This window comes from Hypomesus nipponensis, chromosome 10 (genome assembly GCF_054491055.1).
Source record: "Hypomesus nipponensis isolate SF chromosome 10, ASM5449105v1, whole genome shotgun sequence".
Classification (NCBI taxonomy): domain Eukaryota; kingdom Metazoa; phylum Chordata; class Actinopteri; order Osmeriformes; family Osmeridae; genus Hypomesus; species Hypomesus nipponensis.
The window spans coordinates 987,501-1,000,000 of NC_140370.1; the positions used below are offsets into that span (position 1 = coordinate 987,501).

At 47.0% G+C, this 12,500-nt stretch overlaps 22 non-coding genes and 20 pseudogenes across 22 annotated transcripts in view; all 42 read left to right on the forward strand.

Moving 5' to 3' along the window:
* Positions 1 to 161: 161 nt before the first annotated feature.
* On the forward strand, positions 162 to 280 carry LOC146270188 (5S ribosomal RNA; annotated as a pseudogene).
* A 176-nt stretch (positions 281 to 456) lies between these two features.
* Positions 457 to 575, forward strand: LOC146270189 (5S ribosomal RNA). Its single transcript, XR_014767259.1, has one exon. It is a non-coding gene; the product is annotated as a 5S ribosomal RNA (ribosomal RNA).
* A 184-nt stretch (positions 576 to 759) lies between these two features.
* On the forward strand, positions 760 to 868 carry LOC146270190 (5S ribosomal RNA; annotated as a pseudogene).
* Positions 869 to 1,048: 180 nt separating this feature from the next.
* On the forward strand, positions 1,049 to 1,167 carry LOC146270191 (5S ribosomal RNA). Its single transcript, XR_014767260.1, has one exon. It is a non-coding gene; the product is annotated as a 5S ribosomal RNA (ribosomal RNA).
* Positions 1,168 to 1,349: 182 nt separating this feature from the next.
* LOC146270192 (5S ribosomal RNA) lies at positions 1,350 to 1,468 on the forward strand. The gene has a single exon (XR_014767261.1). It is a non-coding gene; the product is annotated as a 5S ribosomal RNA (ribosomal RNA).
* A 184-nt stretch (positions 1,469 to 1,652) lies between these two features.
* On the forward strand, positions 1,653 to 1,771 carry LOC146270193 (5S ribosomal RNA). Its single transcript, XR_014767262.1, has one exon. It is a non-coding gene; the product is annotated as a 5S ribosomal RNA (ribosomal RNA).
* Positions 1,772 to 1,951: 180 nt separating this feature from the next.
* Positions 1,952 to 2,070, forward strand: LOC146270194 (5S ribosomal RNA). Its single transcript, XR_014768624.1, has one exon. It is a non-coding gene; the product is annotated as a 5S ribosomal RNA (ribosomal RNA).
* Positions 2,071 to 2,278: 208 nt separating this feature from the next.
* LOC146270195 (5S ribosomal RNA) lies at positions 2,279 to 2,397 on the forward strand. Its single transcript, XR_014767264.1, has one exon. It is a non-coding gene; the product is annotated as a 5S ribosomal RNA (ribosomal RNA).
* Positions 2,398 to 2,577: 180 nt separating this feature from the next.
* Positions 2,578 to 2,696, forward strand: LOC146270196 (5S ribosomal RNA). Its single transcript, XR_014767265.1, has one exon. It is a non-coding gene; the product is annotated as a 5S ribosomal RNA (ribosomal RNA).
* Positions 2,697 to 2,874: 178 nt separating this feature from the next.
* LOC146270197 (5S ribosomal RNA) lies at positions 2,875 to 2,993 on the forward strand (annotated as a pseudogene).
* Positions 2,994 to 3,169: 176 nt separating this feature from the next.
* Positions 3,170 to 3,288, forward strand: LOC146270198 (5S ribosomal RNA). The gene has a single exon (XR_014768602.1). It is a non-coding gene; the product is annotated as a 5S ribosomal RNA (ribosomal RNA).
* Positions 3,289 to 3,633: 345 nt separating this feature from the next.
* On the forward strand, positions 3,634 to 3,742 carry LOC146270199 (5S ribosomal RNA; annotated as a pseudogene).
* Positions 3,743 to 3,928: 186 nt separating this feature from the next.
* Positions 3,929 to 4,037, forward strand: LOC146270200 (5S ribosomal RNA; annotated as a pseudogene).
* Positions 4,038 to 4,207: 170 nt separating this feature from the next.
* Positions 4,208 to 4,326, forward strand: LOC146270201 (5S ribosomal RNA). Its single transcript, XR_014767266.1, has one exon. It is a non-coding gene; the product is annotated as a 5S ribosomal RNA (ribosomal RNA).
* Positions 4,327 to 4,498: 172 nt separating this feature from the next.
* LOC146270202 (5S ribosomal RNA) lies at positions 4,499 to 4,617 on the forward strand (annotated as a pseudogene).
* Positions 4,618 to 4,793: 176 nt separating this feature from the next.
* LOC146270203 (5S ribosomal RNA) lies at positions 4,794 to 4,902 on the forward strand (annotated as a pseudogene).
* A 180-nt stretch (positions 4,903 to 5,082) lies between these two features.
* On the forward strand, positions 5,083 to 5,191 carry LOC146270204 (5S ribosomal RNA; annotated as a pseudogene).
* Positions 5,192 to 5,361: 170 nt separating this feature from the next.
* Positions 5,362 to 5,480, forward strand: LOC146270205 (5S ribosomal RNA; annotated as a pseudogene).
* Positions 5,481 to 5,656: 176 nt separating this feature from the next.
* Positions 5,657 to 5,775, forward strand: LOC146270206 (5S ribosomal RNA). The gene has a single exon (XR_014767267.1). It is a non-coding gene; the product is annotated as a 5S ribosomal RNA (ribosomal RNA).
* A 186-nt stretch (positions 5,776 to 5,961) lies between these two features.
* LOC146270207 (5S ribosomal RNA) lies at positions 5,962 to 6,080 on the forward strand. Its single transcript, XR_014767268.1, has one exon. It is a non-coding gene; the product is annotated as a 5S ribosomal RNA (ribosomal RNA).
* A 172-nt stretch (positions 6,081 to 6,252) lies between these two features.
* On the forward strand, positions 6,253 to 6,371 carry LOC146270208 (5S ribosomal RNA; annotated as a pseudogene).
* Positions 6,372 to 6,547: 176 nt separating this feature from the next.
* LOC146270209 (5S ribosomal RNA) lies at positions 6,548 to 6,666 on the forward strand. The gene has a single exon (XR_014767270.1). It is a non-coding gene; the product is annotated as a 5S ribosomal RNA (ribosomal RNA).
* Positions 6,667 to 6,848: 182 nt separating this feature from the next.
* On the forward strand, positions 6,849 to 6,967 carry LOC146270210 (5S ribosomal RNA). The gene has a single exon (XR_014767271.1). It is a non-coding gene; the product is annotated as a 5S ribosomal RNA (ribosomal RNA).
* Positions 6,968 to 7,143: 176 nt separating this feature from the next.
* Positions 7,144 to 7,262, forward strand: LOC146270211 (5S ribosomal RNA). The gene has a single exon (XR_014767272.1). It is a non-coding gene; the product is annotated as a 5S ribosomal RNA (ribosomal RNA).
* A 176-nt stretch (positions 7,263 to 7,438) lies between these two features.
* LOC146270212 (5S ribosomal RNA) lies at positions 7,439 to 7,557 on the forward strand. The gene has a single exon (XR_014767273.1). It is a non-coding gene; the product is annotated as a 5S ribosomal RNA (ribosomal RNA).
* Positions 7,558 to 7,727: 170 nt separating this feature from the next.
* Positions 7,728 to 7,846, forward strand: LOC146270213 (5S ribosomal RNA; annotated as a pseudogene).
* Positions 7,847 to 8,024: 178 nt separating this feature from the next.
* On the forward strand, positions 8,025 to 8,143 carry LOC146270214 (5S ribosomal RNA). The gene has a single exon (XR_014767274.1). It is a non-coding gene; the product is annotated as a 5S ribosomal RNA (ribosomal RNA).
* Positions 8,144 to 8,329: 186 nt separating this feature from the next.
* Positions 8,330 to 8,448, forward strand: LOC146270215 (5S ribosomal RNA; annotated as a pseudogene).
* Positions 8,449 to 8,628: 180 nt separating this feature from the next.
* On the forward strand, positions 8,629 to 8,747 carry LOC146270216 (5S ribosomal RNA; annotated as a pseudogene).
* A 176-nt stretch (positions 8,748 to 8,923) lies between these two features.
* On the forward strand, positions 8,924 to 9,042 carry LOC146270217 (5S ribosomal RNA). The gene has a single exon (XR_014767275.1). It is a non-coding gene; the product is annotated as a 5S ribosomal RNA (ribosomal RNA).
* Positions 9,043 to 9,228: 186 nt separating this feature from the next.
* On the forward strand, positions 9,229 to 9,347 carry LOC146270218 (5S ribosomal RNA). The gene has a single exon (XR_014767276.1). It is a non-coding gene; the product is annotated as a 5S ribosomal RNA (ribosomal RNA).
* Positions 9,348 to 9,527: 180 nt separating this feature from the next.
* Positions 9,528 to 9,646, forward strand: LOC146270219 (5S ribosomal RNA; annotated as a pseudogene).
* A 166-nt stretch (positions 9,647 to 9,812) lies between these two features.
* On the forward strand, positions 9,813 to 9,921 carry LOC146270220 (5S ribosomal RNA; annotated as a pseudogene).
* A 184-nt stretch (positions 9,922 to 10,105) lies between these two features.
* LOC146270221 (5S ribosomal RNA) lies at positions 10,106 to 10,214 on the forward strand (annotated as a pseudogene).
* A 176-nt stretch (positions 10,215 to 10,390) lies between these two features.
* Positions 10,391 to 10,509, forward strand: LOC146270222 (5S ribosomal RNA). The gene has a single exon (XR_014767277.1). It is a non-coding gene; the product is annotated as a 5S ribosomal RNA (ribosomal RNA).
* A 182-nt stretch (positions 10,510 to 10,691) lies between these two features.
* Positions 10,692 to 10,800, forward strand: LOC146270223 (5S ribosomal RNA; annotated as a pseudogene).
* A 186-nt stretch (positions 10,801 to 10,986) lies between these two features.
* Positions 10,987 to 11,095, forward strand: LOC146270224 (5S ribosomal RNA; annotated as a pseudogene).
* Positions 11,096 to 11,271: 176 nt separating this feature from the next.
* LOC146270225 (5S ribosomal RNA) lies at positions 11,272 to 11,390 on the forward strand. Its single transcript, XR_014767278.1, has one exon. It is a non-coding gene; the product is annotated as a 5S ribosomal RNA (ribosomal RNA).
* A 176-nt stretch (positions 11,391 to 11,566) lies between these two features.
* Positions 11,567 to 11,685, forward strand: LOC146270226 (5S ribosomal RNA). Its single transcript, XR_014767493.1, has one exon. It is a non-coding gene; the product is annotated as a 5S ribosomal RNA (ribosomal RNA).
* Positions 11,686 to 11,865: 180 nt separating this feature from the next.
* Positions 11,866 to 11,984, forward strand: LOC146270227 (5S ribosomal RNA; annotated as a pseudogene).
* Positions 11,985 to 12,164: 180 nt separating this feature from the next.
* On the forward strand, positions 12,165 to 12,283 carry LOC146270228 (5S ribosomal RNA; annotated as a pseudogene).
* A 178-nt stretch (positions 12,284 to 12,461) lies between these two features.
* The window catches only part of LOC146270229 (5S ribosomal RNA), a 119-nt gene continuing 80 nt past the window's right edge, over positions 12,462 to 12,500 (forward strand). Inside the window, exon 1 of the ribosomal RNA XR_014767279.1 lies at positions 12,462 to 12,500. This exon is cut by the window's right edge and continues 80 nt beyond it. This is a non-coding gene — a ribosomal RNA (5S ribosomal RNA).

Consider the following 12,500-nt stretch of genomic DNA (forward strand, 5'->3'; position numbering starts at 1 on the left):
ATCTTGCAATATGCACAAGTAGTCCTTCATGAAAGGGGCTGGAAGCTGTTTTCATTTTGACACGAGAGAGAGAGAGAGAGAGAGAGAGAGAGAGAGACCACCTTGCATTGTCAATTGCTAAATCTGTATATGGATAAGTAGCCTATGGTTGTCAACTTATTTCGTACGGCCATACCAGCCTGGCAACGCCCAATCTCGTCTGATCTCGGAAGCTAAGCAGGGTCGGGCCTGGTTAGTACTTGGATGGGAGACCGCCTGGGAATACCAGGTGCTGTATGCTCTTTTGCTCATTCACTTAGAAACTGAAATCTTGCAATATGCACAAGTAGTCCTTCATGAAAGGGGCTGGAAGCTGTTTTCATTTTGACACGAGAGAGAGAGAGAGAGAGAGACCACCTTGCATTGTCAATTGCCAAATCTGTATATGGATAAGTAGCCTATGGTTGTCAACTTATTTCGTACGGCCATACCAGCCTGGCAACGCCCGATCTCGTCTGATCTCGGAAGCTAAGCAGGGTCGGGCCTGGTTAGTACTTGGATGGGAGACCGCCTGGGAATACCAGGTGCTGTATGCTCTTTTGCTCATTCACTTAGAAACTGAAATCTTGCAATATGCACAAGTAGTCCTTCATGAAAGGGGCTGGAAGCTGTTTTCATTTTGACACGAGAGAGAGAGAGAGAGAGAGAGAGAGAGACCACCTTGCATTGTCAATTGCTAAATCTGCATATGGATAAGTAGCCTATGGTTGTCAACTTATTTCGTACGGCCATACCAGCCTGGCAACGCCTGATCTCGGAAGCTAAGCAGGGTCGGGCCTGGTTAGTACTTGGATGGGAGACCGCCTGGGAATACCAGGTGCTGTATGCTCTTTTGCTCATTCACTTAGAAACTGAAATCTTGCAATATGCACAAGTAGTCCTTCATGAAAGGGGCTGGAAGCTGTTTTCATTTTGACACGAGAGAGAGAGAGAGAGAGAGAGAGACCACCTTGCATTGTCAATTGCTAAATCTGTATATGGATAAGTAGCCTATGGTTGTCAACTTATTTCGTACGGCCATACCAGCCTGGCAACGCCCGATCTCGTCTGATCTCGGAAGCTAAGCAGGGTCGGGCCTGGTTAGTACTTGGATGGGAGACCGCCTGGGAATACCAGGTGCTGTATGCTCTTTTGCTCATTCACTTAGAAACTGAAATCTTGCAATATGCACAAGTAGTCCTTCATGAAAGGGGCTGGAAGCTGTTTTCATTTTGACACGAGAGAGAGAGAGAGAGAGAGAGAGAGACCACCTTGCATTGTCAATTGCTAAATCTGTATATGGATAAGTAGCCTATGGTTGTCAACTTATTTCGTACGGCCATACCAGCCTGGCAACGCCCGATCTCGTCTGATCTCGGAAGCTAAGCAGGGTCGGGCCTGGTTAGTACTTGGATGGGAGACCGCCTGGGAATACCAGGTGCTGTATGCTCTTTTGCTCATTCACTTAGAAACTGAAATCTTGCAATATGCACAAGTAGTCCTTCATGAAAGGGGCTGGAAGCTGTTTTCATTTTGACACGAGAGAGAGAGAGAGAGAGAGAGAGAGAGACCACCTTGCATTGTCAATTGCCAAATCTGTATATGGATAAGTAGCCTATGGTTGTCAACTTATTTCGTACGGCCATACCAGCCTGGCAACGCCCGATCTCGTCTGATCTCGGAAGCTAAGCAGGGTCGGGCCTGGTTAGTACTTGGATGGGAGACCGCCTGGGAATACCAGGTGCTGTATGCTCTTTTGCTCATTCACTTAGAAACTGAAATCTTGCAATATGCACAAGTAGTCCTTCATGAAAGGGGCTGGAAGCTGTTTTCATTTTGACACGAGAGAGAGAGAGAGAGAGAGAGAGACCACCTTGCATTGTCAATTGCCAAATCTGTATATGGATAAGTAGCCTATGGTTGTCAACTTATTTCGTACGGCCATACCAGCCTGGCAACGCCCGATCTCGTCTGATCTCGGAAGCTAAGCAGGGTCGGGCCTGGTTAGTACTTGGATGGGAGACCGCCTGGGAATACCAGGTGCTGTATGATCTTTTGCTCATTCACTTAGAAACTGAAATCTTGCAATATGCACAAGTAGTCCTTCATGAAAGGGGCTGGAAGCTGTTTTCATTTTGACACGAGAGAGAGAGAGAGAGAGAGAGAGAGAGAGAGAGAGAGAGAGAGAGAGAGAGACCACCTTGCATTGTCAATTGCTAAATCTGTATATGGATAAGTAGCCTATGGTTGTCAACTTATTTCGTACGGCCATACCAGCCTGGCAACGCCCGATCTCGTCTGATCTCGGAAGCTAAGCAGGGTCGGGCCTGGTTAGTACTTGGATGGGAGACCGCCTGGGAATACCAGGTGCTGTATGCTCTTTTGCTCATTCACTTAGAAACTGAAATCTTGCAATATGCACAAGTAGTCCTTCATGAAAGGGGCTGGAAGCTGTTTTCATTTTGACACGAGAGAGAGAGAGAGAGAGAAAGAGACCACCTTGCATTGTCAATTGCTAAATCTGTATATGGATAAGTAGCCTATGGTTGTCAACTTATTTCGTACGGCCATACCAGCCTGGCAACGCCCGATCTCGTCTGATCTCGGAAGCTAAGCAGGGTCGGGCCTGGTTAGTACTTGGATGGGAGACCGCCTGGGAATACCAGGTGCTGTATGCTCTTTTGCTCATTCACTTAGAAACTGAAATCTTGCAATATGCACAAGTAGTCCTTCATGAAAGGGGCTGGAAGCTGTTTTCATTTTGACACGAGAGAGAGAGAGAGAGAGAGAGACCACCTTGCATTGTCAATTGCTAAATCTGTATATGGATAAGTAGCCTATGGTTGTCAACTTATTTCGTACGGCCATACCAGCCTGGCAACGCCCGATCTCGTCTGATCTCGGAAGCTAAGCAGGGTCGGGCCTGGTTAGTACTTGGATGGGAGACAGCCTGGGAATACCAGGTGCTGTATGCTCTTTTGCTCATTCACTTAGAAACTGAAATCTTGCAATATGCACAAGTAGTCCTTCTTGAAAGGGGCTGGAAGCTGTTTTCATTTTGACACGAGAGAGAGAGAGAGAGAGAGACCACCTTGCATTGTCAATTGCCAAATCTGTATATGGATAAGTAGCCTATGGTTGTCAACTTATTGCGTACGGCCATACCAGCCTGGCAACGCCCGATCTCGTCTGATCTCGGAAGCTAAGCAGGGTCGGGCCTGGTTAGTACTTGGATGGGAGACCGCCTGGGAATACCAGGTGCTGTATGCTCTTTTGCTCATTCACTTAGAAACTGACATCTTGCAATATGCACAAGTAGTCCTTCTTGAAAGGGGCTGGAAGCTGTTTTCATTTTGACACGAGAGAGAGAGAGAGAGAGAGCTAAGCAGGGTCGGGCCTGGTTAGTACTTGGATGGGAGACCGCCTGGGAATACCAAGTGCTGTATGCTCTTTTGCTCATTCACTTAGAAACTGAAATCTTGCAATATGCACAAGTAGTCCTTCATGAAAGGGGCTGGAAGCGGTTTTCATTTTGACACGAGAGAGAGAGACCACCTTGCATTGTCAATTGCCAAATCTGTATATGGATAAGTAGCCTATGGTTGTCAACTTATTTCGTACGGCCATACCAGCCTGGCAACGCCTGATCTCGGAAGCTAAGCAGGGTCGGGCCTGGTTAGTACTTGGATGGGAGACCGCCTGGGAATACCAGGTGCTGTATGCTCTTTTGCTCATTCACTTAGAAACTGAAATCTTGCAATATGCACAAGTAGTCCTTCATGAAAGGGGCTGGAAGCTGTTTTCATTTTGACACGAGAGAGAGAGAGAGAGAGAGAGAGAGAGAGACCACCTTGCATTGTCAATTGCTAAATCTGTATATGGATAGGTAGCCTATGGTTGTCAACTTATTTCGTATGGCCATACCAGCCTGGCAACGCCTGATCTCGGAAGCTAAGCAGGGTCGGGCCTGGTTAGTACTTGGATGGGAGACCGCCTGGGAATACCAGGTGCTGTATGCTCTTTTGCTCATTCACTTAGAAACTGAAATCTTGCAATATGCACAAGTAGTCCTTCATGAAAGGGGCTGGAAGCTGTTTTCATTTTGACACGAGAGAGAGAGAGAGACCACCTTGCATTGTCAATTGCTAAATCTGTATATGGATAAGTAGCCTATGGTTGTCAACTTATTTCGTACGGCCATACCAGCCTGGCAACGCCCGATCTCGTCTGATCTCGGAAGCTAAGCAGGGTCGGGCCTGGTTAGTACTTGGATGGGAGACCGCCTGGGAATACCAGGTGCTGTATGCTCTTTTGCTCATTCACTTAGAAACTGAAATCTTGCAATATGCACAAGTAGTCCTTCATAAAAGGGGCTGGAAGCTGTTTTCATTTTGACACGAGAGAGAGAGAGAGAGACCACCTTGCATTGGCAATTGCTAAATCTGTATATGGATAAGTAGCCTATGGTTGTCAACTTATTTCGTACGGCCATACCAGCCTGGCAACGCCCAATCTCGTCTGATCTCGGAAGCTAAGCAGGGTCGGGCCTGGTTAGTACTTGGATGGGAGACCGCCTGGGAATACCAGGTGCTGTATGCTCTTTTGCTCATTCACTTAGAAACTGACATCTTGCAATATGCACAAGTAGTCCTTCTTGAAAGGGGCTGGAAGCTGTTTTCATTTTGACACGAGAGAGAGAGAGAGAGAGAGACCACCTTGCATTGTCAATTGCCAAATCTGTATATGGATAAGTAGCCTATGGTTGTCAACTTATTTCGTACGGCCATACCAGCCTGGCAACGCCTGATCTCGGAAGCTAAGCAGGGTCGGGCCTGGTTAGTACTTGGATGGGAGACCGCCTGGGAATACCAGGTGCTGTATGCTCTTTTGCTCATTCACTTAGAAACTGAAATCTTGCAATATGCACAAGTAGTCCTTCATGAAAGGGGCTGGAAGCTGTTTTCATTTTGACACGAGAGAGAGAGAGAGAGAGAGAGAGACCACCTTGCATTGTCAATTGCTAAATCTGTATATGGATAGGTAGCCTATGGTTGTCAACTTATTTCGTATGGCCATACCAGCCTGGCAACGCCTGATCTCGGAAGCTAAGCAGGGTCGGGCCTGGTTAGTACTTGGATGGGAGACCGCCTGGGAATACCAGGTGCTGTATGCTCTTTTGCTCATTCACTTAGAAACTGAAATCTTGCAATATGCACAAGTAGTCCTTCATGAAAGGGGCTGGAAGCTGTTTTCATTTTGACACGAGAGAGAGAGAGAGACCACCTTGCATTGTCAATTGCTAAATCTGTATATGGATAAGTAGCCTATGGTTGTCAACTTATTTCGTACGGCCATACCAGCCTGGCAACGCCCAATCTCGTCTGATCTCGGAAGCTAAGCAGGGTCGGGCCTGGTTAGTACTTGGATGGGAGACCGCCTGGGAATACCAGGTGCTGTATGCTCTTTTGCTCATTCACTTAGAAACTGACATCTTGCAATATGCACAAGTAGTCCTTCTTGAAAGGGGCTGGAAGCTGTTTTCATTTTGACACGAGAGAGAGAGAGAGAGAGAGACCACCTTGCATTGTCAATTGCCAAATCTGTATATGGATAAGTAGCCTATGGTTGTCAACTTATTTCGTACGGCCATACCAGCCTGGCAACGCCCGATCTCGTCTGATCTCGGAAGCTAAGCAGGGTCGGGCCTGGTTAGTACTTGGATGGGAGACCGCCTGGGAATACCAGGTGCTGTATGCTCTTTTGCTCATTCACTTAGAAACTGAAATCTTGCAATATGCACAAGTAGTCCTTCATGAAATGGGCTGGAAGCTGTTTTCATTTTGACACGGGAGAGAGAGAGAGAGAGAGAGAGAGAGAGACCACCTTGCATTGTCAATTGCTAAATCTGTATATGGATAAGTAGCCTATGGTTGTCAACTTATTTCGTACGGCCATACCAGCCTGGCAACGCCCGATCTCGTCTGATCTCGGAAGCTAAGCAGGGTCGGGCCTGGTTAGTACTTGGATGGGAGACCGCCTGGGAATACCAGGTGCTGTATGCTCTTTTGCTCATTCACTTAGAAACTGAAATCTTGCAATATGCACAAGTAGTCCTTCATAAAAGGGGCTGGAAGCTGTTTTCATTTTGACACGAGAGAGAGAGAGAGAGACCACCTTGCATTGTCAATTGCTAAATCTGTATATGGATAAGTAGCCTATGGTTGTCAACTTATTTCGTACGGCCATACCAGCCTGGCAACGCCCAATCTCGTCTGATCTCGGAAGCTAAGCAGGGTCGGGCCTGGTTAGTACTTGGATGGGAGACCGCCTGGGAATACCAGGTGCTGTATGCTCTTTTGCTCATTCACTTAGAAACTGACATCTTGCAATATGCACAAGTAGTCCTTCTTGAAAGGGGCTGGAAGCTGTTTTCATTTTGACACGAGAGAGAGAGAGAGAGAGAGACCACCTTGCATTGTCAATTGCCAAATCTGTATATGGATAAGTAGCCTATGGTTGTCAACTTATTTCGTACGGCCATACCAGCCTGGCAACGCCCGATCTCGTCTGATCTCGGAAGCTAAGCAGGGTCGGGCCTGGTTAGTACTTGGATGGGAGACCGCCTGGGAATACCAGGTGCTGTATGCTCTTTTGCTCATTCACTTAGAAACTGAAATCTTGCAATATGCACAAGTAGTCCTTCATGAAATGGGCTGGAAGCTGTTTTCATTTTGACACGGGAGAGAGAGAGAGAGAGAGAGAGAGACCACCTTGCATTGTCAATTGCTAAATCTGTATATGGATAAGTAGCCTATGGTTGTCAACTTATTTCGTACGGCCATACCAGCCTGGCAACGCCCGATCTCGTCTGATCTCGGAAGCTAAGCAGGGTCGGGCCTGGTTAGTACTTGGATGGGAGACCGCCTGGGAATACCAGGTGCTGTATGCTCTTTTGCTCATTCACTTAGAAACTGACATCTTGCAATATGCACAAGTAGTCCTTCATAAAAGGGGCTGGAAGCTGTTTTCATTTTGACACGAGAGAGAGAGAGAGAGAGAGACCACCTTGCATTGTCAATTGCTAAATCTGTATATGGATAAGTAGCCTATGGTTGTCAACTTATTTCGTACGGCCATACCAGCCTGGCAACGCCCGATCTCGTCTGATCTCGGAAGCTAAGCAGGGTCGGGCCTGGTTAGTACTTGGATGGGAGACCGCCTGGGAATACCAGGTGCTGTATGCTCTTTTGCTCATGCACTTAGAAATTGACATCTTGCAATATGCACAAGTAGTCCTTCTTGAAAGGGGCTGGAAGCTGTTTTCATTTTGACACGAGAGAGAGAGAGAGAGAGAGACCACCTTGCATTGTCAATTGCCAAATCTGTATATGGATAAGTAGCCTATGGTTGTCAACTTATTTCGTACGGCCATACCAGCCTGGCAACGCCCGATCTCGTCTGATCTCGGAAGCTAAGCAGGGTCGGGCCTGGTTAGTACTTGGATGGGAGACCGCCTGGGAATACCAGGTGCTGTATGCTCTTTTGCTCATTCACTTAGAAACTGAAATCTTGCAATATGCACAAGTAGTCCTTCATGAAAGGGGCTGGAAGCTGTTTTCATTTTGACACGAGAGAGAGAGAGAGACCACCTTGCATTGTCAATTGCTAAATCTGTATATGGATAAGTAGCCTATGGTTGTCAACTTATTTTGTACGGCCATACCAGCCTGGCAACGCCCAATCTCGTCTGATCTCGGAAGCTAAGCAGGGTCGGGCCTGGTTAGTACTTGGATGGGAGACCGCCTGGGAATACCAGGTGCTGTATGCTCTTTTGCTCATTCACTTAGAAACTGACATCTTGCAATATGCACAAGTAGTCCTTCTTGAAAGGGGCTGGAAGCTGTTTTCATTTTGACACGAGAGAGAGAGAGAGAGAGAGAGACCACCTTGCATTGTCAATTGCCAAATCTGTATATGGATAAGTAGCCTATGGTTGTCAACTTATTTCGTACGGCCATACCAGCCTGGCAACGCCCGATCTCGTCTGATCTCGGAAGCTAAGCAGGGTCGGGCCTGGTTAGTACTTGGATGGGAGACCGCCTGGGAATACCAGGTGCTGTATGCTCTTTTGCTCATTCACTTAGAAACTGAAATCTTGCAATATGCACAAGTAGTCCTTCATGAAATGGGCTGGAAGCTGTTTTCATTTTGACACGGGAGAGAGAGAGAGAGAGAGAGAGAGAGAGACCACCTTGCATTGTCAATTGCTAAATCTGTATATGGATAAGTAGCCTATGGTTGTCAACTTATTTCGTACGGCCATACCAGCCTGGCAACGCCCAATCTCGTCTGATCTCGGAAGCTAAGCAGGGTCGGGCCTGGTTAGTACTTGGATGGGAGAACGCCTGGGAATACCAGGTGCTGTATGCTCTTTTGCTCATTCACTTAGAAACTGACATCTTGCAATATGCACAAGTAGTCCTTCATAAAAGGGGCTGGAAGCTGTTTTCATTTTGACACGAGAGAGAGAGAGAGAGAGAGAGAGACCACCTTGCATTGTCAATTGCTAAATCTGTATATGGATAAGTAGCCTATGGTTGTCAACTTATTTCGTACGGCCATACCAGCCTGGCAACGCCCAATCTCGTCTGATCTCGGAAGCTAAGCAGGGTCGGGCCTGGTTAGTACTTGGATGGGAGACCGCCTGGGAATACCAGGTGCTGTATGCTCTTTTGCTCATGCACTTAGAAACTGACATCTTGCAATATGCACAAGTAGTCCTTCTTGAAAGGGGCTGGAAGCTGTTTTCATTTTGACACGAGAGAGAGAGAGAGAGAGAGACCACCTTGCATTGTCAATTGCCAAATCTGTATATGGATAAGTAGCCTATGGTTGTCAACTTATTTCGTACGGCCATACCAGCCTGGCAACGCCCGATCTCGTCTGATCTCGGAAGCTAAGCAGGGTCGGGCCTGGTTAGTACTTGGATGGGAGACCGCCTGGGAATACCAGGTGCTGTATGCTCTTTTGCTCATTCACTTAGAAACTGAAATCTTGCAATATGCACAAGTAGTCCTTCATGAAAGGGGCTGGAAGCTGTTTTCATTTTGACACGGGAGAGAGAGAGAGAGAGAGAGAGAGAGAGACCACCTTGCATTGTCAATTGCCAAAACTGTATATGGATAAGTAGCCTATGGTTGTCAACTTATTTCGTACGGCCATACCAGCCTGGCAACGCCCGATCTCGTCTGATCTCGGAAGCTAAGCAGGGTCGGGCCTGGTTAGTACTTGGATGGGAGACCGCCTGGGAATACCAGGTGCTGTATGCTCTTTTGCTCATTCACTTAGAAACTGACATCTTGCAATATGCACAAGTAGTCCTTCATGAAAGGGGCTGGAAGCTGTTTTCATTTTGACACGAGAGAGAGCGAGAGAGAGAGAGAGACCACCTTGCATTGTCAATTGCCAAATCTGTATATGGATAAGTAGCCTATGGTTGTCAACTTATTTTGTACGGCCATACCAGCCTGGCAACGCCCGATCTTGTCTGATCTCGGAAGCTAAGCAGGGTCGGGCCTGGTTAGTACTTGGATGGGAGACCGCCTGGGAATACCAAGTGCTGTATGCTCTTTTGCTCATTCACTTAGAAACTGAAATCTTGCAATATGCACAAGTAGTCCTTCATGAAAGGGGCTGGAAGCTGTTTTCATTTTGACACGAGAGAGAGAGACCACCTTGCATTGTCAATTGCCAAATCTGTATATGGATAAGTAGCCTATGGTTGTCAACTTATTTCGTACGGCCATACCAGCCTGGCAACGCCTGATCTCGGAAGCTAAGCAGGGTCGGGCCTGGTTAGTACTTGGATGGGAGACCGCCTGGGAATACCAGGTGCTGTATGCTCTTTTGCTCATTCACTTAGAAACTGAAATCTTGCAATATGCACAAGTAGTCCTTCATGAAAGGGGCTGGAAGCTGTTTTCATTTTGACACGAGAGAGAGAGAGAGAGAGAGAGAGAGAGACCACCTTGCATTGTCAATTGCTAAATCTGTATATGGATAGGTAGCCTATGGTTGTCAACTTATTTCGTACGGCCATACCAGCCTGGCAACGCCTGATCTCGGAAGCTAAGCAGGGTCGGGCCTGGTTAGTACTTGGATGGGAGACCGCCTGGGAATACCAGGTGCTGTATGCTCTTTTGCTCATTCACTTAGAAACTGAAATCTTGCAATATGCACAAGTAGTCCTTCATGAAAGGGGCTGGAAGCTGTTTTCATTTTGACACGAGAGAGAGAGAGAGAGAGAGACTACCTTGCATTGTCAATTGCTAAATCTGTATATGGATAAGTAGCCTATGGTTGTCAACTTATTTCGTACGGCCATACCAGCCTGGCAACGCCCGATCTCGTCTGATCTCGGAAGCTAAGCAGGGTCGGGCCTGGTTAGTACTTGGATGGGAGACCGCCTGGGAATACCAGGTGCTGTATGCTCTTTTGCTCATTCACTTAGAAACTGAAATCTTGCAATATGCACAAGTAGTCCTTCATGAAAGGGGCTGGAAGCTGTTTTCATTTTGACACGAGAGAGAGAGAGAGAGAGAGAGAGAGACCACCTTGCATTGTCAATTGCTAAATCTGTATATGGATAAGTAGCCTATGGTTGTCAACTTATTTCGTACGGCCATACCAGCCTGGCAACGCCCGATCTCGTCTGATCTCGGAAGCTAAGCAGGGTCGGGCCTGGTTAGTACTTGGATGGGGGAATACCAGGTGCTGTATGCTCTTTTGCTCATTCACTTAGAAATTGACATCTTGCAATATGCACAAGTAGTCCTTCATGAAAGGGGCTGGAAGCTGTTTTCATTTTGACACGAGAGAGAGAGAGAGAGAGAGAGAGAGAGAGACTACCTTGCATTGTCAATTGCTAAATCTGTATATGGATAAGTAGCCTATGGTTGTCAACTTATTTCGTACGGCCATACCAGCCTGGCAACGCCTGATCTCGGAAGCTAAGCAGGGTCGGGCCTGGTTAGTACTTGGATGGGAGACCGCCTGGGAATACCAGGTGCTGTATGCTCTTTTGCTCATTCACTTAGAAACTGAAATCTTGCAATATGCACAAGTAGTCCTTCATGAAAGGGGCTGGAAGCTGTTTTCATTTTGACACGAGAGAGAGAGAGAGAGAGAGACTACCTTGCATTGTCAATTGCTAAATCTGTATATGGATAAGTAGCCTATGGTTGTCAACTTATTTCGTACGGCCATACCAGCCTGGCAACGCCCGATCTCGTCTGATCTCGGAAGCTAAGCAGGGTCGGGCCTGGTTAGTACTTGGATGGGAGACCGCCTGGGAATACCAGGTGCTGTATGCTCTTTTGCTCATTCACTTAGAAACTGAAATCTTGCAATATGCACAAGTAGTCCTTCATGAAAGGGGCTGGAAGCTGTTTTCATTTTGACACGAGAGAGAGAGAGAGAGAGAGACCACCTTGCATTGTCAATTGCTAAATCTGTATATGGATAAGTAGCCTATGGTTGTCAACTTATTTCGTACGGCCATACCAGCCTGGCAACGCCCGATCTCGTCTGATCTCGGAAGATAAGCAGGGTCGGGCCTGGTTAGTACTTGGATGGGAGACCGCCTGGGAATACCAGGTGCTGTATGCTCTTTTGCTCATTCACTTAGAAACTGAAATCTTGCAATATGCACAAGTAGTCCTTCATAAAAGGGGCTGGAAGCTGTTTTCATTTTGACACGAGAGAGAGAGAGAGAGAGAGAGAGACCACCTTGCATTGTCAATTGCTAAATCTGTATATGGATAAGTAGCCTATGGTTGTCAACTTATTTCGTACGGCCATACCAGCCTGGCAACGCCCAATCTCGTCTGATCTCGGAAGCTAAGCAGGGTCGGGCCTGGTTAGTACTTGGATGGGAGACCGCCTGGGAATACCAGGTGCTGTATGCTCTTTTGCTCATTCACTTAGAAACTGAAATCTTGCAATATGCACAAGTAGTCCTTCATGAAAGGGGCTTGAAGCTGTTTTCATTTTGACACGAGAGAGAGAGAGAGAGAGAGAGAGACCACCTTGCATTGTCAATTGCTAAATCTGTATATGGATAAGTAGCCTATGGTTGTCAACTTATTTCGTACGGCCATACCAGCCTGGCAACGCCCGATCTCGTCTGATCTCGGAAGCTAAGCAGGGTCGGGCATGGTTAGTACTTGGATGGGAGACCGCCTGGGAATACCAGGTGCTGTATGCTCTTTTGCTCATTCACTTAGAAACTGAAATCTTGCAATATGCACAAGTAGTCCTTCATGAAAGGGGCTGGAAGCTGTTTTCATTTTGACACGAGAGAGAGAGAGAGAGAGAGAGACTACCTTGCATTGTCAATTGCTAAATCTGTATATGGATAAGTAGCCTATGGTTGTCAACTTATTTCGTACGGCCATACCAGCCTGGCAACGCCCGATCTCGTC